General features: G+C 46.1%; 1 long non-coding RNA gene across 1 annotated transcript in view; it reads right to left on the minus strand.

Moving 5' to 3' along the window:
• Positions 1-5,771, minus strand: part of LOC136477538 (uncharacterized) — a 24,420-nt gene extending 18,649 nt beyond the window's left edge. The window contains exons 1-2 of the long non-coding RNA XR_010764039.1: positions 5,395-5,771; positions 2,845-2,903 (exon numbers count right to left, since the gene is read on the minus strand). This is a non-coding gene — a long non-coding RNA (uncharacterized lncRNA). The remainder of the gene's footprint in view (positions 1-2,844; positions 2,904-5,394) is intronic.
• Between the last annotated feature and the right edge of the window lie 229 nt (positions 5,772-6,000).

Genomic DNA, 6,000 nt, shown 5'->3' on the forward strand with positions numbered 1-6,000 from the left:
CATTTGAGCAAGGGTAAGAAACTTCATCGGCGGAGTGTCTGCCCGTAGAGTGCGGATAGTCCGACAGTGCCACCGGTGCCCTATACAGAAAAGACGAAGGTCATTGTAAGTGACCAGACGCTGGTCTCGGTAGAACCGACGCGTCTAGTCAATGGGAGCAGCGAAGACGCTGGTGTCGGTCTCTGACCGGACGCTGGGTCACTTAGTGACCGGACGCTAGAGGGGTGCGTCCGGTCCTGCTATCGTGGCAGTGCACAGAGGAGACGCCGAGTGACCGAATGCTGTGTGAGTCCGGTTGAGCATGACCAGACATGTCCGATCGTGATTTTTCGCTTCTGGATGCTTACTAGAAATGACCGGACGCTGAGGTCCTGCGTCCGATCACTTCGCAGCAGCGCGTCCGATCATCACTTGACCGTTGGGATCGGACGCTCAATATTTGAAGAGAGGGGACACATGGCGTGCATCTCACGACCAGACGCTAAGGTCCTACGTCCGGTCGATATGACCGGAGCGTCCGGTCACCCCATGTTGTATCCAGTGAAGGAGTACAACGGCTCTATTTTGTGGGGCTTCTATTTAAGCCCCATGGCCGGCTCAAGCTCACTCTCTTGGCCATTTGCATTGATATAGCAACCTTGTGAGCTTAGCCAAAGCCCTCTCATTCATCTCCATCATTGATTCATCATCTTTGTAAGATTGAGAGAGAATCCAAGTGCATTGCTTGAGTGTTTGTATCTAGAGGCACTTGGTGTTCGTGTTTCGCTACGGGATTCGCTTGTTACTCTTGGTGGTTACCACCACCTAGACGGCTTGGAGCAGCGAGGATCGTCGAGCAGAGTTTGATGATTGTCTTCGGCTCCGATCATGGTGATTGTGAGGGATTCTTGACCTTTTTCCGACGGAGAGCCAAAAGGCAGTCTAGTGAATTACTCGTGGCTTGTGTGATCTTCATCTTGTGTTAGTTGTGCGGCACCCTATTGAGGGTTTGACGTGTGATGCCAATTAGCGCGTGAACCTCCAAGTGAGTGAATCGCCACAACGAGGATTAGCTTGCCGACAAGCAAGTGAACCTCGGTAAAAAATCATAGTGTCATCATTTGATTTCGAGGTGATTGGTCTTCATTGGTATTTATTCTTAAGATTAATTGGCTCCTTCCTCGACACGACGGTATAACCATCTTGTTCACTTTCTTTACATTATCACAAACTAGTTGTTAAGCTCTTTAGTATAGCTAGTTGTGAGAGCTTGTTAGTTTGGTTAGTGTGGCTCTTTAGTTAGCTTTTGATAGCATACTAACTTAGTATAGTGACATAGCTATTGTGTGGATAGAAACTATATAAACTAGAATTGTGGTAGGTGGCTTGCAATTTTAGTAGGCTAGCGCAACACTTGCTTCGACTTATTATTGTCTAACCAGTTTGTTAAGTATTGTTGTAGAAATTTTTAATAGGCTATTCATCCTCCTCTAGCCATTAGGACCTTTCAAGTTGGCGTACTCCTGCTTAAGCAGCTGGGCCGTCGCCTTCTTTGCGCAGTCGAAACCGACGCGTATCGCCGCAATGGCCTCCCACGCCTTCTTAGCAGAGCTCTTCGCCCCCAACGGCTCACTATACTCCGCTGGCACAGCAACGAGGATAGCCTCGAATGCTAACATGTCGTCTTGTTCATTGTCGGTGCTCTTGTCAATAGCATTCCAGAGCCGTCGGGCTCTGAGGTTGACTTTCATGGTCACCGCCCACTCGCCATAGTTGGTGCGAGTCAGCGTCGGCCAACTGGTGCTACTGACCTCCCGCACCGTGCGCACAACGACCCCCTGTCGTGGCTGGACAGCCACAGCAGCTCCGCTGCTATCGCCCATCTATAAACCGTCCGTCATTGACAGCGGTTAGTTCGACGACGGCGCTTGTTACGGCTTTGATACCACTTGTTAGCCCCTAGATCTCTAGCACGGGTGAACCGACCACTCACCTACGTTGCCGACCACGACTATCATTGTCCGATCACATACTATGGCTAAAGGTAGAAGAAGGGAGGGAGAACAGAGCACACACACAACACAAGCACCAGCGTTGGTCGAAGCTCTACAGAGAAGATGGCAAAACTGAACTTGCTCTCTTTACTGAGTTGCAGTGAGAAACTATATATACAACTCTACTTATCTAGTCCTAATACACAGACATGTCAGGCTGCTACAGTGACTAGATGTGACAGCAGGTCTGATTTTGATGCCTGCCCCTGCTGTGACTATAGTGCGGCAGGAGAGCCGTTCACTGTTCGGAGGAACGGGTTTGTCTGGTTTTATGGGTTCAACCCGGAATCCAGTCATTTTGTGTATGAGTTTCCTCGGTTAGGACCGAAGCCGACCCAACGCACATAAATCTCCACCACCACGGTTTCATCAAGGTTGGTTCCAGTCCCGGTCTGGTTTGCGGTTTTGTCAAACCAATGAACAGGGCTAGCAGCCGCAACACAAGCATGACTCAAGCAGCTAGACACTGGTGGCTATGTCGGCCCAACGACAGACGGTGGAGAAGAACTCTTATCAGCACTCCCTAGCAGCTCACCGCAGTTGTGCGCCCCAGCACATGTGACAGCAAGCACTCAGCAGCTGCCACTTACAGCTGCTACACATTTTTATGCCCGCTGACAACGATGAGTCAAGGAATGGATAAGAACTACGGTGTTTGCTAAAAATATCTGGCCCAAGTTCATGAACTTGGCTACACATGTTCAGCAAATACCATAGTTCTAAGATAAATCACAATAATGAATCAAAAGTAATTTTGCAATTCAGTCATTTTCTGATACGTAATGTGAGTAATTGCGAAATAATTACTTACAATTTTCTTGCAAGATATGCAGTTGCTGCCTCTAGCTTGTCACCGCCCCTTGCATGAATCTGCCGTAAAAACAAAATGCTGAGCTCAAAGCACCTTGAAACCGGATCTGAAGTAATTTGCTGCAGCTAAATAAACAGTACCATAAAAGAACAAAATTCACACATGATTCCATAGCATATAATGCTGGTCACTGGATGTCACCAACATACATACTCATAGAAATTTAACTACCCACCACCTAAACATCTCTACACGCCGCAAGTAATACAGAAAGATAGATGTTTTTTTCGTTCACATTATTGTGCCTCACATAAATGTACAGTGTAATGTTTCCAACCGAACTAAGAGATCCTTACAAACAAAACCACAAACACCCTCCTGGCATTCTCTACTCCTGATAAATATCTCTTGATCTGACATTTAAGGTTTTAACAGATGCCACAGGCAACCAGAAAATAAAAGGGAGATTCGACACAAAGCATTCGAGAAAACACTGATTCCAACAATTTGCTAGGATTTCAATGATATTAACCACCTGAATTCCTACAGCTGTCTAAAGCTTCTCCCATAAAATTCCACATGAAACTATTAACTCAGCTAGCATGAACTAGAAGGTCAACACATCTGATAACATCAAGGCTACCCTTCCCCATAATTTCTGTTTTCCTGTTCTCAAAATTACAAGGGATTTTCAAGGTATGACCCATACATTATATCTCTCAGGGATTCTAATTCCATTTTGCATGTTTTTTTCATTCACGGTCAGAATTACCAGAATATGTGAGCTCTGGTATTTTCGATTCCAAAGTCCAGTAAAAATGACTTGAATTCATTTGTAGCACTACGACTTCATAATTTCCCATCTAGCCAGCTGGTATATTCAGTAGCATTCATTCTGCAAGCCTTCAGATCAATCCCCAAGTGCATGTTTAATGTTGCTCCAATGTTTTTTCTGGGGACTACTTGTAAGTCTTTAATAACGTGAGAAGAAAACAGCACGGACTGGAACTCATTCCCTCGACCTTCTAGGCACCAATTCTGCGGTCTAATTTTGCTCCGATTTTTATGTTGGACCCACTTTTAAATCTAATAAATGTGGGGGGAAAGAGCATGGAGATCCAATCTCCCCAGTTTCTAATTTATACCCGTAGATGGTTTCTTTCTACCATGCTAAACTAATTAGGTTAGTTTTATGACTGAGAAATTATATTTAACCACTCAAAATTTAATAAAACAAAGTTTCTGACAACTAGCATTGCAAGTGACACCGAATCAAACAGTTAATGACTTGGGAAAGGCCACGGCAGCAATAACCCTTAAAAAACATAATCCTAAAGGTGGATGTGCAATGAAATAGTGCTATCTTATAACTGCCACAGGCTTATCAAAAGGGTGATCTTATCAAAAGAGTGTTTGTTACCCAGTTTCATGGTTTAAGGTTGAAAATCAGACTACCGCACAAGTTTGACAGTGAAAAATGGACTTTACCCTTAATATTATGTTTATCATTCAAATCAAATGTGTCATGTTTTGAGAGCACATCGGTAATTTAACATGCCTGCCCCCACCCCCTACTCCAAGGTTCCAATTCCAAGACACATCGTATACATTTGGAACAGAAAAGAAGTGCTTGAATCATGCACCACAAAGCACGGTTTTTTTTTTCCTTTCAAAGTTACATGCTGGATCTCTGATGCCATGGCACTATATAGAATCAAATTCTCATGTGCCCAAATTTATGATTATATAATTATGAGAAATATTCAAATATATGAAATGTACTAGTGCTTATTCTTGATATTAATCCTGCCTAAATAGTTATTCCGTACCAAAAAAATTTCTGTGTGTTCTACATCAGGTTGGTTTTCTTACCCATACCATTGTTGTATATAATACACATGGTCATCAAGTACAGTTAATCTTTAACAAATCCTATCAGAAGTGCGGTTGGTTGAAACATCAAAATACCATCTTTGCTATTACAAACAGCAACGAATGAAGGTATACCCAGCAAGCATAATATAGTTGGACCCAAAAATGTGCATCACGAATACATACAATATCATACAATACACAACAACTTATTTGCTTCCAAATTCCGTGGAGGTTTCAATCCACCGTTCGCCTTAAAGAAAGGGTCGCCTGCAACTGCAAACACTACAAGGAATACCACATCTAAGGTGGCCAATGCTGACAATATAAACTCTCCAGCAATTTAACACATAAGAATAATAGTTCTATGCGGCCGCGTGTGACATATGCCCTAAGAGAGGGTTTGCATCAATCATCAACGAAAAAAAATGAGAACATTTCTAGACCCACACCCATCACATGTATATTAGCCATCTATCTAAAATCTAAACGGCAAAAAACCTTGGTTTCCCGCACGGTCCTAAATCGTGAAAGCACAACCAAAAACCTGGTGCTGTGAAACTGAAATCCCGGTTTAAACATCAACAAGGCAATGCAAGTGATAACGGCACCAAATATAGCCCACCAACCAAAACACTACCTCGCGGAAAGGGAAGGCTAAGATGTGGGAGCGCTCACCTGAGACGACGGCGCGCCGCTGCCGATGAATTGTGATGATGGGGGCTAGATACAATCATACAAGAGAAGGGAAGTGCGAGGAGAAGGCAGTGCCGCCGAGCCGGGATGCTGCGGGTGAGCTAGAGAAGTTGAGGCAGGGTGTGGCGATTAGCGGGGATCGCGCGGATCTGGCTGGATAGACGACGCGGCGGCGCTGGGCCGCCGGGCGAGCGGGAGCTTGGACGCTTGGCAGGAGGCACTAGGCAGAGCCATGCGAAGCCAACAGGTGGCCGTCGAAGCGAAGGAAAGGCAACGGGACACACGTCGCCCGCGGGGGCTCACCAGGGCGGAGGGAGAGGAAGCGAAGTCTGAGCTGGATTCCAAATCTCCCGGCTCGGTGTGGGTGCTGCTTTGGTGCGCCCGGAAGGGTGCCGAGCCTTCCCTTTGTAGCCTGAGCGAGCGGAAAGGCGTCGGCGAAGCCAAAATATCTAGGGCTTTCCGGGAGTAAAAAACGCGGCGGAGGAGTGTTCCAGCTTGGGCCACGTCGCCCCCCGGCCCCTCACCCGACTGCCGGGCGGGCCAGCAGCAGCAGCACGCATCCGATCCGATCCGCCCCCGGCCGGCCGG

This window comes from Miscanthus floridulus, chromosome 8, assembly GCF_019320115.1.
Source record: "Miscanthus floridulus cultivar M001 chromosome 8, ASM1932011v1, whole genome shotgun sequence".
NCBI lineage: Eukaryota > Viridiplantae > Streptophyta > Magnoliopsida > Poales > Poaceae > Miscanthus > Miscanthus floridulus.